General features: G+C 41.7%; 1 long non-coding RNA gene across 5 annotated transcripts in view; it reads left to right on the top strand.

The window, feature by feature from the left end:
• The window catches only part of LOC123793426 (uncharacterized), a 384,501-nt gene that overhangs the window by 109,803 nt on the left and 254,031 nt on the right, over nt 1-20,667 (top strand). The gene's annotated exons all lie outside the window — the stretch shown is intronic.

Below are 20,667 nucleotides of genomic sequence, written 5' to 3'. Positions count from 1 at the left end.
GGCCTTGGTGAGTGGAAGTCCATGTTGCTGAGCCCATGCATAACTTCCATCTCTGACACCATGGTCACTTTGTTCCTGAGTCTATCGAGCCATGACAAGGGTGGCTAGGGAAAGAGGCTGGTATCCAAAGAATGGGTCTATCTACTTATTATTTATTTATTTATCAATTATTATTTATTATTATATTATTTATTTATTAAAATCCTCCTCTAAAGAGGTCACCCTTTGGTGAACATTCACATGGGATGTGCATGTCTTCATGTCTTCTGTCTTTTGCCCATTCAGAGAGGTTTCCACATACCTCTTTCTAAATTTCCTCACCAATTTTCTAATCATGTTATTTCCAAGACCCCGCCCATCCAGCCAAGTGTTGGTCCCAACCCATGAACTGGCACGTAATGCACATCTGGCCATTTTGGTTGCCAAGAAAAGTAAACCACTGGGAGGGGGACAGTTTCCCTTCACCACTGTCCTCCGGGGGGTGGGGGGGTGGTTTCAGACAGGGCTGTCATGCTGCAGCATCCAATTTAGGGTGGTGCCTGCATAGTGTGCAGACCCATCTGTAAGCCAGGCCCAAGTCTTCTCTTTTGTCCAGCGATTTGTAGGGAACTCCTCATGAAGCCTTCTAGGCAGGCTGGAAGAGAGAAGAGGGAACCACTTCTTTGTGCCTTCAAAGCTGGCTCGGGTCTGATCCAATATCACTTCTACCTGATAGAATGCCTAAGTTCCTAGCTTGTTGGGTCAGATACCAGCCAGTTCGTGGTGCACAGGTTGCATGGTAACCTGTGAAGCGTTCAGTGTCTACTAACACCAAGTAGCAGACCAATAACCGTTTCTCAAAAAGAGAAAAGTTATTCGCAGAGGATGGCAGAGCGTTGCTCTTAAATCCATAGGGGCTGCTCTCTGATTGCCTTACAGGGGCCTGCCAAAGGCTCTAAACAGCACCCCAACAGCCACGGCCACTTGAAGTGCTGTAGGATTTGTTGGACCATAGGGCTCAAGTGGCTGAGCAGCCTGCATGGTGGACTGCACTTGTCACAGAGCCTTCTCTTCTTTAAGTCTTGCTCAAAACTAGCAGCTTTTTGGGGGACTTGGTAAATGGGTCAGAGTAACACACCCAAATGAGGAATGTGTTGTCTCCAAAATCCAAAAAGTTCCACCAGCAATCGTGCCTCTTTCTTGGCGGTAGGAGTGGTCAGACGCAACCACTTATCCTTCACCTTTGAAGGGGTATCTCAATATGGCTCACACCACTGCGCCCCTAGAAATTTTGCTGAGGTAGAAACCCCTGAACTTCTGTTGAATTTATTCCTTGTCTTCTGGCATACACATGTCTTACCAAAAAGTCTAGAGTAGTTGCTGCTTTTTGCTCCCCAGGTCAAGTCAGTATAATATCATCAATATAATGGGCCAGTGTGATAACACGTCAAAGAAAAAGGCAATCGAAATCCCTACAAGCTGATTATAACCCGGGTCTGGATGGTTGATATACCTTCGAGGTAGGACAGTGAATGTGTATTGCCATTCTTTCTAGCTAAAAGCAAACAGCTTCTGGTGGTCTTCATTAAGAGACATGAAGAAAAATGTTTTGCCAGATCAATAGCTGCCTGCCTGAGTACCGGCCTCCCTTTCATTGAAGGGGTACTGGATGGTAAACTGGCTCAAGTGTGAGAATTGATCGAGGGACCATGGCTTTTTGTTTTTGTGATTCAGGTAAGACTTTCGTTCAGTTGGCCTAGTATTTTTGTTCATACAGATCAAGTAAGAATTTAGTAGGCTTCCTATCTATTTCATTTCTGGGGACGCCACAATCAACCAGCGAGCGTCATAGATCTGCACAAGTCATACTATTCTGATTGCTGCTTTGATTCTGTTGTCCATAACCACATTCACCTTGCCATTGAAGATTGAGGGCTGCCACTAAGCCCCTATCACCCCAGAATCCCATTACTCCCATTGCATTTATGCTTCCCAATTTAGTGACTGTAATTCTCACTATAAGATCTGGCCTGTGAGAAGTAATCACAGAACTCTTCAAGGATGCCATGGCTCCAATTACAAATTTATTTCTCATAGTAGTGGTGAAAGATATTTCTGGACCCTCCTAGTGGGGTGAGTAGGTCTTAAATGACAAATCCACAGTAAGCCTTTGTACACCTTCCTCTACATTCAACCAAGACAGGTCTGGTATTTCTAACTTGCTCATCACGAGCCACTTTCTGGTCCATATTTCAGCCAACCAACCAAACAGAATGTTAGAGCCCTTCCTAACGCCTCATACTTCTGTCAACATTAAAGACACAATCTTTGCTTAGTGAGCCCATATCCATAAATTCGGTGTGATCCAATTTTATGCTCTTCCCATCATTATCCCACAACCTTTATATCCATTGCCTTACATGTTCCCCATATTTCTGTCTATATAAAGTAGAAAAGTAGTTCTCTGGGAGTGTAACACACTTCCTAAAGGTGTACGTCACCTTTAGGACCTGCTGGGATTTGCGTGGAGTTGGAGGTTTAGAAGCAAAGATGCTTGGCAGGGTGGGTCCTGGGGAAAATCAGCTTGCATGGCAACTGCCTCAGAGGAGGCTGTTCCCGTTTCCTCAGTCCATGCAGGGCTAGTCCCCTCAGACTGGCATGGAAAGACTGGTAGACATCACTGTGAGTTGAAGGAGCCACCACTACTGGGTGTGGAGAGGCTGCTTCTCCTGCGGATGAGGATGCCAAGTCCCCTGGCAAAGACTCATCAGCATTTGGGGGCTCAAACTCCCCAGCTTCCTCATGGACTTTCTAGATGTCTCCAACCTAGTTCATAGGATCCTACTCTTTCCCAGTCAATGCCCTCACTTTAACAGTAGGCACCGTGTGGGGCTGGTTCGACTTGCATTGCGATTCAGCCCCTTGGCAGGATGGAGTTCTGCATCCGACTAGCAGCAGTTCCAGCCCTGTGGCTACAGGAGAAACAGGCACATACAGAAGCTCAGAGGCCATTTATGCGGCACAGGAGCTGGGAATTGGAATCTCTGAGCTTATCCTTTTCTTTCACTATTTTGTCCAACAACATTGGGAACAACCAACATCATTATATTTGTTAGTTTTCCAAAAATGTTCAAAAGTATCATATACAGAGTCACCCAGCTTCTTGCTTCTTATAAGTGGTTGATGGAGAGTATCCGATGCAGATATTTTGCCTATCTCTCTAAATACTTGATGCACAGACTATCAGTGCTTGCTTTATTACTGGAAAGACATTCATTAGTGTCTTTAAATCTAATCAGATTAGAGAGTCAATTCCAGGAACCCCAGAACTGATTCAGAAAACTCATCTGATGTATGTACTATGCGCAGGCACCCATGTGGTACTTGCAGTGTTGCAGGTTGCTACGAGAAAGCACAAGGAAATGTGTCTGTGGGTTGTAAGGAAGAGATCCCAGCCAGCTGGTGTGATCAGGGGGCTGCACGTGGGGGTTTGACCTCTGTCTTGAAAAAGCGGTAGGCTTTCAGAACGTGAGTGGGGGGAAGGGAAGATTTTCTAGGCCAGTGGTTCACAGCCGTGGTTGCATATTGCAATCACCCTGGGGAGCTGGGCGGCCCCTCTAGAGATTTTGATTAACTTGGTCCGATGTGAAGCCTGAGTATCAGGATTTTTAAATCTTTCCCAAGGGCTTCTAATGGGCAACCAAAATTAAGAAACATTGTTTGAGTCAGAGGTGATCTAATGAATAAAGAAGCCAGGTACAAATGAATGCAAGGAGTGTCTGGGGATGGTGATACCAGATTCCTGAGCGTATGTGTGCTGCTTTTAGGAGAAAAGATAAGTAGGGGTCAGAAAAGATAAGTAGGGATGCCAGGAAGGCCAAGGTGAAAATGTTAAGAAACTACTGAAGGATTTTGAACAAGGAAGAGGATAATCACAGTGTTGTTTTTTTTTTTTTAAAGAGATATAATTTATAATTTGGAAATTAATTGCTTTGAAATAGAGCTTTGGCACAATTAGACATGTTGGCAAGCAGACCAGTAGACCGGTGCTTCTCAGACTTTGCTGTGTGTATAAATCACCTGGGGCTCTTGTTAAAATGTGCCTTTGAATTCAGTAGGTCTGGGGTAGGGGCTGAGACTGCATTTCTCACAAGCTTGGGGGTTGCTGCTGATCCACGGACCCCATTTGAGGAGCAAAGCACCACTGCTCAGAGGGGTTTTTTTTACGTGGAAAACTGGAGCTAAAAAACAAGACTCACAAGCCGAGAAAACATTGGCAATTCTTCTTGGTTATTTTCCATTTTTTATAAGCTTAGAATAGGGACTGTGTCTTATTTATCCTTGTGTCCGTACAGTGACTTGACAGTGCTTTGTATGGATGGGGACTCAGTATATATTTACTAAATGAATGAATTATTCCTTATGATTAAAACTGCAATGCTACTTAAAAAATTCTAGCTCCCTCATAGGAGCCACGGTCCTATTTCCCAGTTTTTTCCCTCCATTTCTTTTTTTTTTATGTTTTTTTTATTATATTATGTTAGTCACCATACAGTACATCCCTGGTTTTTGATGTGAAGTTCGATGATTCATTAGTTGCGTATAACACCCAGTGCACCATGCAATACGTGCCCTCCTACTACCCATCACCAGTCTATCCCATTCCCCCACCCCTCTCCCCTCTGAAGCCCTCAGTTTGTTTCTCGGAGTCCATAGTCTCTCATGTTTCATTCCCCCTTCTGATTACCCCGCCTTTCTTTATCCCTTTCTTCCCCTACCGATCTTCCTAGTTCTTATGTTCCATAGATGAGAGAAATCATAGGATAATTGTCTTTCTCTGCTAGACTTATCTCACTTAGCATTATCTCCTCCGGTGCCGTCCATGTTGCAGCAAATGTTGAGAACTCGTTCTTTTTGATAGCTGAGTAATATTCCATTGTATATATGGACCACAACTTCTTAATCCAGTCATCTGTCGGAGGGCATCTCAGCTCCTTCCACAATTTAGCTATTGTGGACAACGCTGCTATGAACATTGGGGTGCATATGGCCCTTCTCTTCACTACATCTGTATCATTGGGGTAAATACTCAGTAGTGCAGTGCCTGGGTCATAGGGTAGCTCAATTTTTAACTTTTTAAGGGACCTCCACACTGTTTTCCGGAGTGGCTGTACCAACTTGCATTCCCACCAACAATGTAGGAGGGATCCCCTTTCTCCACATCCTCTCCAGCAATTGTCGTTTCTTGCCTTGTCAATTTTTGCCATTCTAACTGGCGTAAGGTGGTATCTTAGTGTGGTTTTGATTTGAATTTCCCTGATGGCTAATGATTTTGAACATTTTTTCGTGTGTCTGTTAGCCATTTGTATGTCATCATTGGAAAAGTGTCCATTCATATCTTCTGCCCATTTTATGATTTGTTTATTTGTTTCTCGCGTATTGAGTTTGAGAAGTTCTTTGTAGATCTTGGATACCAGTCTTTTATCTGTAGTGTCATTTGCAAATATATTCTCCCATTCCGAGGGCTGCCTCTTAGTTTTTTTGACTGTTTCCTTGGCTGTGCAGAAGCTTTTTATCTTGATGAAGTCCCACACGTTCATTTTTTTCTTTTGTTTCTCTTGCCTTTGGACATGTGTCATGAAAAAGGTTGCTTTGGCCGATGTCGTAGAGGTTGCTGCTTATGTTCTCCTCTAGGATTTTGATGGATTCCTGTCTCACATCGAGGTCTTTCATCCATTTGGAGTTTATCTTTGTGTCTAGTGTGAGAGAGTGGTCAAGTTTCATTCTTTTCCATGTAGCTGCCCAATTTTCCCAGCACCATTTATTGAAGAGACTGTCTTTTTTCCACCGGATGTTTTTTCCTGCTTTATCAAAGATCAGTTGCCCAAAGAGCCGAGGGTCCATTTCTGGGTTCTCTGTTCTGTTCCATTGGTCTATGTGTCTGTTTTTGTGCCAGTACCATGCTGTCTTTGTGATCACAGCTTTGTAGTACAGCTCGAAATCCGGCATTGTGATGCCCCCAGCTTTGTTTTTCCTTTTCAACAGTTCCTTGGCGTTTCGGGGCCTCTTCTGGTTCCATACAAATTTAAGGACTATTTGTTCCAGTTCTTTGAAAAATGTGCTCGGTAATCGGGATAGCATTGAAAGTGTAGATTGCTCTGGGTAGCATGGACATTTTAACTATGTTAATTCTTCCGATCCATGAGCATGGAATATTTTTCCATCTTTTTGTGTCTTCCTCAATGTCTTTCAAGAGTGATTTGTAGTTTCTAGAATATAGGTCCTTTATGTCTCTGGTTAATTCCAAGGTAAGGTATGGTTTTTGGTGCTATTGTAAATGGGATGGATTCCTTAATTTCTCTTTCTTCAGTCTCATTATTCGTGTATAGAAATGCAACTGATTTCTGAGCATTTATTGTGTATCCCGCCACATTACTGAATTGCTCTATAACTTCTAATAGTTTGGGAGTGGATTCTTTTGGGTTTTCCATATAGAGTATCATGTCATCTGCAAAGAGAGACATTTTGACTTCTTCTTTGCCGATTTGGATACCTTTTATCCCTTTTTGTTGTCTGATTGCTGTTGCAAGGACTTCTAGTACTATGTTGAATAATAGTGGCGAGAGTGGGCATCCTTGTCGTGCTCCTGATCTTAAGGGAAAGGCTTCCAGCTTTTCCCCATTGAGAATGATATTTGCTGTAGGCTTTTCATAGATGGTTTTTATGAGATTGAGAAATGTACCCTCTATCCCTACACTCTGAAGGGTTTTAATCAGGAAAGGATGCTGTATTTTGTCAAATGCTTTTTCTGCATGTATTGAGAGAATCATATGATTTCTGAAGTTTTCTTTCTGGATAAAATCTAAGACCCCAATGGATTTGCGAATGTTGAACCACCCTTGCATCCCAGGGATGAATCCCCCTTGGTCGTGATGGATAATCCTTTTAATGTACTGTTGGATTCTATTAGCCAGGATCTTGTTGAGAATTTTGGCATCCATATTCATTAGGGAAATCAGTCTGTAATTCTCCTTTTTGATGGGGTCTTTGCCTGGCTTGGGGATCAAGGTAATATTGGCCTCATAGAATGAGTTTGGTAGCTTTCCTTCTGTTTCTATTTTTTGAAATAGCTTTAGGAGAATAGGTATTATTTCTTCTTTGAATGTTTGGTAGAATTCCCCAGGAAAACTGTCCGGTCCTGGAGTTTTGTTATTTGGAAGGTTGTTTATCACTGTTTTAATCGTTTAAAAAATCAATTTCTTCCTGTTTCAGTCTTGGTAGTTTATAGGTTTCCAGGAAGTCCTCCGTCTCTTACAGATTGCTTAATTTATTGGCATAAGGCTGTTGATAAAAGTTTCTAATAATCCTTCCAATTTCATTGGTGTTGGTTGTGACCGCTCCCTTTTCATTCACAATTTTATTAATTTGGGTCTTTTCTCTATTCTTTTGGATAAGTCTTGCCAGCGGTCTGTCAATATTATTAATTCTTCAAAGAACCAGCTTCTAGTTCGGTTGATCTGCTCTACTGTACTCCTGGTTTCTAATTCATTGATTTCTGCTCTAATCTTGATCAACTGCTTTCTCGTGCGTGGATTAGGCCTGTCCCTCTATTGCTGTTCCAGCTTCTTTTTCTTTTTTTTAAAGATTTTATTTATTTATTTGACAGAGATAGAGACAGCCAGCGAGAGAGGGAACACAAGCAGGGGGAGTGGGAGAGGAAGAAGCAGGCTCATAGCGGAGGAGCCTGATGTGGGGCCCTATCCCACAATGCCAGGATCACGCCCTGAGCCGAAGGCAGACGCTTAAACGCTGTGCCACCCAGGTGCCCCTGCTGTTCCAGCTTCTTGAGGTGAGAATATAAAAACTGCATTTTAGATTTTTCTATTCTTTTGAGTGAGGCTTGGGTGGCTATGTATTTTCCCCTTAGGGCTGCCTTTGCAGTATCCCATAGGTTTTGGACCGTTGTGTTTTCATTCTCGTTGGTCTCCATAAATTGCTTAAATTGATTTTTGATTTCCTGGTTTATCGAGTCATTCCTGAGGAGGATGGTTCTTAGTCTCCAAGTGTTTGCGTTTCTTCCAAATTTTTCCGTCTGGTTGAGTTCCAATTTCAAAGTGTTGTGGTCTGAGAATATGCAGGGAATAATTTCAGTCTTTTGATATCATTTGAGACCTGTTTTGTGACCCAGAACATGGTCTATTCTTGAGAATGTTCCATGGGCATTAGAATAGAATGAGTATTCTTTGGTTCTGGGGTGTAGTGTTCTATATATATCTATGAAGTCCAAGTCGTCGAATATGGCATTTAAAGCTCTTGTTTCTATGTTGGTTTTCTGCTCCAGTGCTCTGTCTATTGTTGATAGTGGAGTGTTGAGGTCCCCTACTATTAATGTATTTTTACGTATATGTCTCTTTATTCTGGTTAAGAGTTGGCTTGTGTATCTTGCTGCTCCCCTGTTGGGGGCATAGATATTTATAATTGTCATATCCACTTGTTGGGTACATCCTTTAAGAACAATATAGTGCCCTTCTGTGTCTCTAACTATAGTCTTTAGTTTAAAATCCAATCTGTCTGATATGAGAATTGCTACCCCAGCTCTCTTTTGAGGTCCATTGGCGTGAAAGTTGGTGTTTCAGCCCTTTACTTTCAGTCTGAATGTATCTTTAGGTTCCAAATGAGTCTCTTGTAGACAGCAAATGGATGGGTCATGTGTTTTTATCCAATCTGCAACCCTGTGGCGTTTATGGGAACATTTAGGCCATTTACATTGAGACTGATTATTGAGAGATATGATTTTAATGATGCCATGTTGTCAGTAAAGACTTTGTTTCTATAGATTGTGACTTTCTGTTCTGTATCACTCTTGGGGCATTTTTACTTTTATAGAACCCTCCTTAATATCTCCTGTAGGGCTGGTTTCGTGGTTAAGAAATTGGTCAATGACTGGCGATTCTGGAAGGTCTTTATTTCTCCATCAATTCTCAATGACAGCCTTGCTGGATAAAGGATCCTTGGCTGCATGTTTTTCTCTGAAAGAGCTTTAAAATGCCCCCCAACCCTTTCTCTCATTCCAGGTCTGTGTAGACAGGTCTGACGTAATTCTAATACCTTTGCCTTGGTACGTGAGAAATTTCTTTGCCCTGGCCACTTTCAATACTGTATCCTTGGATCTAATATTTGCGAAATGCACTATGACGTGACGTGGTGTAGGTTTGTCGTGATTGAGCTTGGGAGGGGTCCTCTCTGCCTCTCGGACACGAATGCTTGTTTCCTTTGCTAGATTAGGGAAGTTTTCAGCTACAATTTGTTCAAGTATCTCTTCTAGACCTCTGTTTTTCTCCATCCCCTCAGGGACGCTGATGATTCTGACATTGGAATGTTTCATTGAGTCAGTAATCTCCAGTAATCTACATTCTTGAGATTGGATTTTTTTGAGCCCAGATTCTATTTTAGCTTTCTCTTCTACTAACCCATCCTCCAATTCTCTGATACGTTCTTCTGCCTCATTCACCCTGGCCGTCAGAGCCTCTAGTTTGCCTGCATTTGGCTCATAGAATTTTTAATTTCTGCCAGATTCGCTCTCATTTCTGTCCTTAGGGATCCTATATTCTCAGTAACCTTTTTGTTAATAGTTTTTTCAATTCTACTCATCATTTTGACCATTGTTACTCTGAATTCCATTTCTGATACTTTGGTTACATCCATATCCATTATTTCTGTGGCAGAGGCCACAGACTCACTGTCTTTTCTTTGCTGGTGCGGCTTCTCCTTCTTGTCATTCTGATGAGGAGAGGTTGCGGGGTTGTCCAGAGCCCAAATTATTGACTGGGTCCCAGGCCGTGCCCCTTGTTTTATAGGGGTCTTAGGGATGTGGGCTTCTTCTTTAAAGATTTTATTTATTTATTTATGTGGCAGCCAACCAGGGAGAGAGGGAACAGAAGCAGGGGAGTGGGAGAGGAAGAAGCAGGCTCCCAGCGGAGGAGCCCGGTGAGGGACTCCTTTCCGGAACGCTGGGATCACGCCCTAAGCCGAAGGCAGGCGCTCAATGACTGCGCCACCCAGGCGCCCGGGTTGTGGGTTTCTTTATTTTTCCGCCTGCCTTCTGGGGTAGGGGCCTGCCGCGCCGATACCCAGGCAACCCTGTTTGGGTAGAGTCTCCGCGTCCCCTGCGAGGGGGGATGGGGATGGGCACTCTCTGAGCTGGTATTTCCAGGCTTTTGTTCTCTGGCGGCTTTCCCTGGCGGTTTGCTGTGCCTCTTCTGAGAGTCAGAGCAGCAGCGGCTGAATTTCAGCCTCTGTCACAGAACAGAGGGATTGCGGCCCGTTCTCTACTAATGTTCTGGCCACTTTAACTCTGTTACTGTTGGTGCTGCTCAACCCTGCAGCCTCCCGAGATGTGCACTCCACACACTGCATCCCTGCCCTCACTTCCAGGACTGGCGCGTCTCTTTCCTTTGTGTTTTAACACCGCCAACTGCCAGCCGCCAGCTGCCCCCGCGCGCCCCCGGAGCTCCCGGTCTCAGTCTGGTACCAGTGAGCACAACGGAGTTCCGTGAGAAGTCTGGTGGCACGCGCTTCCCGCTCACAGTCACAGTCTGTTTTCTGGCAGGTGCCGTCTGCGAGTCTGCCCGCTCCCCCGTGCAGGTGGCTACCGCTTCCCGGCGCCCAAACGCGGCGGCTCCCTCCCCCTTCCGTTTATCTTCCGATATCTGTGCACGATTTCACGGCTCCCCGCTTCGTACCTCAATACTCAGCACTGGAGATGTTCGTTTGTAGAGATCCAGATGTATCTTCCTGCGTCTCAGGCTGATTCTGTGGATGTTCAGCATGGTCTGGTACCTATCCAGCTCGACTCAGGGGACTGGCTGAAAAAGGGGTCCCCTATTCCTCCGCCATCTTAACTCCCCCTTTTCCATCCATTTCTTTTGGAAAAGAATCCACGCTAATTTCCTCTGTGTTATCTCTACTTATGATGTTTTCTGGTTAATTTTAAATATCTTCCATCATGCAGATTCTATAGCAGTTGTAGAATTCTGGCAACTTGAACATTTCTTGTTGCATACTCTGTATAACTTCATTATTTTTTATTAAATTTTACAAAAAGTCACTCTTTTATAAAAGATCTAATCAAGTATGTGCGTTCTACATACACACACACACTCTTATATAAATATATACTCTGTCCAAATTGCATAGATTTCAGTTTTCAAGGAGAAAGACATAATATTTCTCATTTTAATATGTCTAGATGAAACACATTTTCAAATATTTTGTACTAACCTCTATGCTTTAATATCTAGCAATCTATCCTTCATTATGTTAAATGCATTTAAAAAAAAAGTATCCTGTGCAAAATCCACAGATGACTCCCTGGCATACAAAATGGGTTCATCCCCATAAAAATGCAAATTAACTGTGTGCAAACATAAGCCTTGAGCATTTGTATAGAAAATAAAAAAAGTCTTCTAACTGAGCCCCAAGGAGCTCTACCAACAATGAGCTGATCCACAGCCACCGTAATGGCCCCGGATACATTACAGAGTCTTTCTCTGAAGATATTTCCCGAGTATTTAACCAGAAATTCAAAAGTTTTTAATCAGAAAATGGTCTGTTCGAAAAGAATTAAAGACCTGTTAGGCCTTTGCAGAGCAGAGTAGCCCTACATCCTGTCAGTCTGAGATTATACGGGCATTGTAAATTTTCTGAATGGGAGCAGAAATGGGGCAGTAATTGGATCAAACTCTGAAATGATCAATGAACAAAGAGAAGTAATTATTTAACCAGGAGCAAGCAAGAGCTTCCCAGCCTTTGGCGGTCTTTTCTCGGGGCTATCTGGAACTGTGCGTGCTCGGCTGTGTTAGAAAGCCTGCCTCTGGCACTCACACGCTCTGGCCCGTGGTTGACACAGCCAAGCTGCGGCCATCTCTTGCCTTCTGCAGGGAAAACATCGCTGAAGCTCTGGACCGAGTTTAAGTTGCGTGTGTATTCCTGTCGTAAAAGTCTGATACGTGTGACGTATGCATTACTATATTTAACTCCCCTTCATATTCTTTAGTGCGTGAAAATCACCAAAGAAACAGTCTAGGGAAACTGTTGCCCGGTAGACTGGGGAGACCCCGGGGCCCTGAGGCCTCCGCCCAGCCTGTGGCTGAGATGTCCCTGGAGGCTCTTAGTCTCCTTGCAAGCAAAAATTCAAGGACGGAGCCCACACAGTGGGAAAGCTGATGACAGTGACAGTCTACTCTTGAGATAGGAGAGCAGGCAAGCTCCACGGAGAGCCACATGCCCCAGGGTTTGGGTCTCTTTGACTGACAGTGTTATTCAGGGGTGAATATTTATTACTTGGGGAGGAGATTTCCTTGGGAGCAGGTTTTGAGCTTTTCGCCCTTACTTGACAGAGCCTCTGGCCTTCTTTGTCTCGGGCCTGTCTGGTTTGCTTTCTTGTGGCTTTGTGTTGGAGTGCTATCAGGACAGGCCTCTGACTCTCCTCTTAGCTGACCCTGACTCCCCCTTTGCAGGAATATGACCTCCAGTCATCCTGTTAAAACCTAACTGCTTATTCTAACGAAACTAACAATCACCCTTCCCAGTCTGTTTACCAAAACATTGTATCATTTAGCAAGTCACTCCGATATGGTTAATCCTGTGGCTCCTTCTTTTGCTTCTACTCAAGGCAAGAGTTGGGGGCGGGGGTGGGGGTGGGGGTGGGGGAGAGAAAAGCCCATACAAATCCCTGGGGCTCAGGAGATCAGGCGGAAGCCAGGCATAAGGGCCAATCCTCTATGCATGATTTGAGCCACTTTGCCCTGCTGGGGAATGGAATGTTTTTTACCCCCCTCTGGGATTCTTGGGGGCCCTGCCCCTCTTTTTCTCCACCTTTCTCTTGTTTTCTTTCTACAACAGCACTGTCCTTAATGAGTTCCTATTTCTTCCATGTGTTATTTCCAACCTTTGGACCCATCCATATTGTTCGAAAGCGATTCTTGAGTATATAATTATAAAGCCAGTTGACCCACATAAAATTTTACTAACTGTAGCAGAGTTTTCCTAAATCTTCCCTACACAATGCAGTTTGCAAATTAGGCAGTTTCAGTGTTGGCATGCATTCTGAACTCTGACCCACTATGACAGTAGGAAGTGGCAACTGTTCGGGTTTTCCTCCTTCAACTTCATTTTCTCTCCTCCTCTCTGTCTGCCTTGAGCAAAATGGCGCATCAGCGGATGAGGAGTGCAGGAGTGGTGGGGGCAGGGGACGTTGTGTGTACTTCATCTAGGGTAGGGTTCTGGAGTGGATGAAGTCCCAGGTAGAGAGTATCTCCTTGGCTCTAGTAGACAGGCTCACCCAGGGGCCTGTGTTCCAGCCAGGCAGGGAAGCGACAGAATTAGTCTCTTCCTCAAGGCTGGCATAGGTTGAGTAAAGGAAGCCACGGGACCAGAAATGCCTTTCAGACCAGATTAAGTGAAGATCCACAGAAAGATAGGCCAGACCTGAATTGGGGGCCTCAGCGGATATACCCTGGCCAGCATACAGCCTGGCTCTGGAACCCATAGATGGGCCATCCTCAGTGTCTGAATATTCTGAATAGCTCTGGAAACCTTGACATAAACCTGGAGGGAAGTGTGGGACTCCAAATGGATAGGGACTAAGTTTCTGCATTCCTGGTAGGAAGAGAAATGGCATTAAATTATTTAAAAATAGAGTTATCACTTGTGCACAGGAGTTTGTAGACTGGGCTCACTCTGCCTTCGTAATAGGCTAAGAGCATGTCCTGCAAGGTGGTTGGCCTTCTTGTGAAGCCACCTGTATTATAGGTCTTTTTTAAAAAGACTTTCCTTTTCTCTCTCCCTCTCTTGTTGCCTTTTAGTTCTCTCAGTCTTTTTCCTTGAGTAGTATTATTAGAAAACTCGGTACCCCTCTTTAAGTGGGGAGGGTAATGAACTCTGTCAAGATATAAAGCCAGCAATCAGAAGGCCTCATTATGGAAACAGGACGAAGAATCATACCAGTGATGGCTGGGACCTGGTAAATTCCGCATTGCTAGTGAGAAATGGGCTAAAACCGCAGGGGCCGGGCCGCTTCACCCACCCATGTTGAATGAGTCTGAAAAAGACCTGGAGCCTTTTAATCCATTTAAGAACAAACGGGAAAGCCTGGATTTCCTGGGGGCAAGATTAAATTTGTCAAATATACAGAGCCAAGAGCAGTTACAGCCCTCAGAGTGATAACCTCTGCTCCTGTCCCAGTTACAAGATTTGGGTGTGGGCCTGGGCTCCTCTGGGTCCTGGGTGAGGACTGGCTGAGTGAAAGCCTGTTCTCAGGAAGCTTCTGGTAATGACAAGGCCTGTCTCACGCTGGAAGACTCGCACCTGCTAGGATTTCAGGGCTTCTTGGGAGATTCATTGCCTCAATCCCACCAAATGCCATTCTGACACTAGCTGAAAATGGTAAATAAGTTTGAAGACAGAAATTGAGGGAAAGGAGGAGTAAAATTAGCCCAAGGCTGTGATTTCTTTAATTTTTCAATACTAGTGAATGATAAATGCAGGAGTGGACTTTTCTGGTAAATTGTTAGAGCAAACTCAGTTAAGGCTCCCCATTGCGATTTTAAAAATGTCTGGAAAACATGGAGTTCCTTATCTTGAAGGGAGCCTTGAATATTAAGGGACATAGGCCCAGCTGAGGGCAGACTAATGCAGACTACCTCCAGGTGGGGGAGGCCCAGGACTGGCCCAGATGGCTAGACAGCGACACCTGTGTAGAGAAGCCCTGTCTGTGGGAGAGCTATTATACACACAGGTTACAGGCAAGGCCAGAGAACTCCAGGAGAATCCAGAAAGCTGTAATGAAGGTTTGGAGTCAGGAAGAACACTGAGAAAACAGCTGCTTGGAGCCAAGAATTAAGGAAGAAAATAGAGACTATGGCCAGACAGGCCTTGAAATTCTGACTGTTAAGTCTGTGCTCGTAAGTTTTCAGGGGCAGCTGAGGTCTTGCCCCTGTGGATGCAAAGGAAGTTGAGTGGAATCAGGTGTGCACATTGGCTCTGCGAAAGCAGACCCCAGCTCACCACCGGTACCAGATTCCTTATAAAAACCCTTCTCTGGGCCTCGTGCTTCTCTGGTCTCATACTACTCAGAGCCCTCGGATTTCTCTCCCACGCCGCGGTGAGGAATCGGCCTCCTTCACCCAGCATGGTAAGCTCAAGGTCTTTTCCTGGACGGGCTCCCTTTTCATGAGGTATGTGACTAATTGCTTGCTTGGTTTTAGACTTGTCTTGACTGATTCCACTTAATGAGCATTGTTCTTACTACTTTCCTGCTCCACGGGTGATATTTCTAATTGAGGAGACCCTTTCATGAATATAAATAGAGCATGGTGCCAAATGTGAACACCCATTATAGTTTAAATTTCTTAATCTCGGCAAATGTTCTACTTTTTACCTCTCTGTGAATGCTTTGCATATGGTGGCCATTTATTAAACCTTGAGTAATGACTCTTGCTCTGTATCTGGCACTCCCAGATAAACTGGTCTTTCCTAACCCTTGTCTTATACATTTCTTATCTTTCTTTCTTTTAGGGAGCTTTCGTTTACATTAGTGGCATTCACAGATGTTCAGTGCAGAGTTTGAGGGCCTTTGACCATTCTACACAGCTTGTGACTTCTACTCAATCAGGATCTAGAGCAGTTCATTGCTCCGCAACCCTTTCAGTCAATTCCCTGGCCCCCAGGATAAGCTAGTCTGATTTCCATCACCATAGATTATTTCTGCGTGGTCTTGCCTAAATGTAAATGAAATAACTTGATATGTGCTCATTTGAATCTAGCTTCTTTTGTCTAACATGGTGTTTTGATGTTAATTTATGTTTTGCATGTATTAATGGCTCACCCCCTTTTTTTAGTAGTATTCCATCGTATGACTAGATCACGGTCTATGCAGGGGTTGGTAAACCTTTGAGTTGTTTCTGGTTTGTAGCTATTATGAAAAACTTCTATGATTGTTCTTGTACAAGTTTTTGTTTTGTTTTGTTTTTTTGTTTTGTTTTTGTAAGCATACTCCTATTTTTTGGGTTAATATTCAGAGATAATATTGCAGGGTCATATGATATTTCCAAAGTGGTTGTACTATTTTACACTTCCATTAGCAATGTGTAAGTGTTCTAATTGCTTGCCAGCATTCAGTATTGTCTAGTAGTTTAGCCATTTTAACAAGTAAAAATGGTATTTCATTGTGGCCCTGAATTGTGTTTTCTTGATAACTAATGCTGTTGGACAGTTTTTCATATGTTTATTGGTTCTTGTGTCTTGTGAAGTATGTGCAAATATTTTACTCATTTGAGATTGGTTGTTGGCTTTATTGAATCATAGGGCTTTTAAAAAACTTATTTTTGGATATTATTTTTGTCCTATATATAAAAAATATTCCCCCCAGTCTGTAGTTTAAGTCTTTCGGTAAGCAGAATTTTCTAGTTTTTATGAAGTCTGATTATTTTTAATTTTATGATTAGTGATTTTTATATTGTCTCCGTCTTTGCCCTTACGAAGGCCACAAAAATTTTTTCTTTTAGAAAGAGTATGTGGAGTTAAAACAGATGAACGTAGGGGAAGCAGGGAGGTGGCTTGGAAAAGAGAGGAAAGCAAACCATAGGAGACTCTTAACTAGAGAACAAACAAGGTTGCTGGGTGGGGGGGAGGTGGATGGGGGATGGGCTAACCGGCTGATGGGGGTTAAGGAGAGCACTTGTTGTGATGAGTGCCAGGTGGTAGTATGTAAATGATGAATCATTAAATTCTACTCCGAGACCGATGTTACACTATATGTTATCTAGAATTTAAATAAAAACTTGAAGGAAAAAAAAGAGTATGGCTTTAATGTTTATGATCCATCTCAAATTAGTTTTTGCCCAGAAGTCTTTAATATCTCTTCCCCTAAATATTTGATATTTTCTGGTAGTGTATTGTTCAATTGTATGAAAAACAATTGTATTTTTAATGTTTCTATTTATTGCTAATATATAGAAACAGAATTGATTTTTGAGAATGTGCTTAGTTCATTATTAACTTGACTAGGTATTTAAAAGATTCTTTAGGATTTTGTATGTATACACATCATCTGTGAATACCAATCTTACTTTTTCCTTCCCTGAAAACTTGTTTTTGGTTTCCTTGCACTGTTCATTGGCCAGAACATCTAGTGCCGTGTTGAACAGGAGTGACAAGAGTAGGCATTCTAACCTTGTTCCTGACCTCAGGGAAGAGACATTTAGTCTTTCAGCATTAAGCGTGAGGTTATCTCTAGGTGTCCTTTATCAGATTGAAGAGATTTCTTCAATTCCTAGTTTGCTGAGGGCATATATTCTTTTTAAGAAATTATCAAATGGGTGTTAAATTTTGTCAAATGTTTTTCTGCATCTGTTAAGACAATCACATGATTTTTTCTTTATTATCCTTCCCCCACCCCTCCCACACATTGTTTTGTCTCATTTGCTGATATTTTTAAAGGATTTTCCCATCTTTGATCTTAAGGAATATTGCTCTATTTTATTTTCTTATAATAGCTTTATCAGATTTTTATGTCAGAAGTTACATTGACTTTATAAAATGGGAAGTCTTTCCTCCTCTATTGTATGAGAGTTTGTGAAGATTGGTATTCTCTCTCTCTCTCATTCTGAGACTTCAGTTACATTTTTGTTATGCTTTTTGATATTTTCCTACCAATATCGGAAGCTTTGTTCATTTTCCCCCATTTATTTCTTTGTACTATTATTTGCATATTTTCTTGTAACATATTTTTGAGTTCACTGAAACTTTCTTCTGCTCTTACGGTTATCTGATGATTTATTTCTAATACCACATTTTTTCCTTCTAGAATTTCTATTTTTTGGTCATCCTTAGTTTCCATTTTTTTTTTTCCCTGCTGAAATTCATCTGTTCACACATGGTGGTCATTTTTTCCATATAAACATATTCAACATATTAGTCATGCTTACCTTAAAAATTCTTGTCAGCCAATTTCAGTATATGGGTTTTCTCTGGGTATACATCTGTAGACCTTTTTATCCCCCTCTTATTTGGGGTTATGTTTTCATGCTTCAGTATTAAAGGTTTTTATTGTATGCTTCACATTATATGTAAAAAAGCCCCCCAAAACAAAAAACAAACAAAAACACCAACTAGAAACTGAAGTAAACATGTCCCCCCAGAAAAGGCTCAAGTTCTGGAGTTTTGAGGTTTCTCCTGTACAATATCCAGTTATAGGTTTATCCACTAGTATATTGGTGCTTTGCCTGCTCTCATCTTGAAAACAGGATTTTTGTCCAGTCTTGTATATGGTATACCCAAATCAGGTATTTAAACTTTATATTTCCAGGGAAAACAAAACACCCTAAAACTATGGTAACATCTCAAAGGGTAACAGACCTACTTTCTACCCCTTCCTTCTGTAGGCTTATTTATTTAGTGAATATAAAAATGTAAATGGCTGTAATTATTGAAAATCAATGTTAACCATAAATCTCTGAACAGTAACACAAACTTCCTTTCTCATTGGATATTGTGAATTAATTTAGGAGTCTGTTCTCAGGTAGAATGTAAACTCTCTAAGTTTAGACTTTTTCAGTCACTGTTGAACTCTTTTAGTCTCAAGCAGGAAGACCCAACAAAAGAAACTTTAGACGCCTTTGGTTCCTTGTTTGTGTAACGGTGCTGGGGAAGACTTACGCTGAGGGTTATAGCCAGAGCAGTGTCAGGATTTTGGAGTCCCATGTAGTTTCAGTGAATAGATACAACCTGACCTTCCGCTAAAGTAATCCTGATGAAACTCCTACCTTGAGAAGTCTGATAGCAGAGGTTACAATCCCCCCTTTGTATGAATGTGGGAAGGAGGGGAAGAAACAGACCAATTTTTTTTTTTTAATTTTTTTTTTTTTTTTTTTTAGGACTTTGACATTTCACAACTGAATGATTGGCTTGAGACATAGGAATCCTGTAGCACCTCTCCCAACCACCATGAAATAAATGTCTCAAGCTCTTCTCTATTTCTGAACCTTCTACACAGTACAAAATAAGTACAAAATTCAGTGTTTTTTTAAAAAAACACTGAATAGGTTTGTGTGTGTGTGTGTGTATGTGTTTACATATGTGTATTTTTGGACATTAATATAGACCTTAGTGACCTTCTTTATTGGTGCTGGATAAGGATGATTTCAAAAACTCTTAAGGAAGATACTCTATGATATCTGTATTACCAGCTGCCAAAGAAATGACCTGGGAAGAACCTTCTTGAAAATTATAGTGATTAGAACTAAAAGAATTATAAATATGAAAAAAAGCTCCATGTTGTCCCCAGAGGTAGATGTGAAAAGAGATTCATTTTCTAAATTACCAGAGGAAAAAATATTTTAACAGAAGTAATTTAAAATATTATATTCCACTAAGGAAGGAGATGGGTAACATAAATATTTATGGGAATAAACTCCTTGTTTCAGAATTGTGTTAAGGAAGAAAAATATTCCTACACAAAGCCTTGTCGAGTGAGAAGGAAGTGTGAGGGACTGATGATGTTTGTGATGAGTACCTCAGCCATGATTCTGGTCCAGATGTTTTATTTCCTGTGATGTCCCTATTTAATTAGTACCAGATTCAATATAGTCGCAGATGTGAATCGGTGAAATGACGATGATGAAACCATTACACTGTAGAATTGTTTTAGCTGTTCCAGTTATTTTTTTCTTCTTCTCTAATGGCTAATCATGCACTCCCATCACAAATAAAACTTGTGCATTTGGGAGAAGCCACATGTTCTATTTGGTAATGATTGCCTCTGAGATTATTTTTCTTAAATAATTTGGATTTTCTAGATGTTTTGTGTAAACTTGAAGTTGATAAAGTGGTCAAACAAATAAACAAAATGACAATGCGGTGGATTAGAAAATTGTTCCACATAAAACATTGAATTGTTGGGTGGAAGTTTGTTGGAACAAAAGACTGAAGCATTCACATCTCAGTGTTAAGAAAAGCAGATGTGTTTGGTTTTGGATTAGAATTCTAATTAAGAGCTGTAGCTCCAGTATGATGATTCTTAACTATTTCTGAAAAATTTATCTTAGTTTGCTGGACATGCTTTTATTTCTTCTTTACCCTCTGTGTATCTTTTTCTTTTACACAGTCTGTGTCATTCACGTCATCAAAGTCCATTTCAACCATTTCCAAAGAGTTCTTAGGTGTTCCTAAAATTTATTATCAAGGCTGTAATTATAATCTACTAGATGAAATAAAAAAAAGTTCAAATAGTAAAATTCGTTCTCACTGTCCATAATGGTTTACTTGGAAATAATCTGGATTTCTACAAAACTATTGTCCTTATTTCTTGTATTTGGGTGTGCAAAGATGAATTCTCACCTTACTATGGAATTGTAGCAGCAGATATTTGTTTAAAGTCTTATATTCAATCTAAACTATTTTTTTGGGGGGTGGGGGGGAAACCTGAAGATATTAGCATGACATTGTTTCATTTGGATTCTAATACTACAGTAAGAATTCTAGAGATGGTTTCACGACGATGCTGTAGTGTAGTATTTATAAATCTAACAAGTAAGGTATAAAAACTTAATATTCCTCTGAAGCAGGCTATACCAATTCTTACGACAAAGTTGCTTATGGTTAAACAATTACGTGTTTGATTTTTGTACT

This window comes from Ursus americanus, chromosome 35, assembly GCF_024610735.1.
Source record: "Ursus americanus isolate L20-20 chromosome 35, mUrsAme1.1.p, whole genome shotgun sequence".
NCBI lineage: Eukaryota > Metazoa > Chordata > Mammalia > Carnivora > Ursidae > Ursus > Ursus americanus.
Note: the sequence above shows the minus strand (reverse complement) of the source record. Positions and strands in the feature narration are given on the sequence as shown.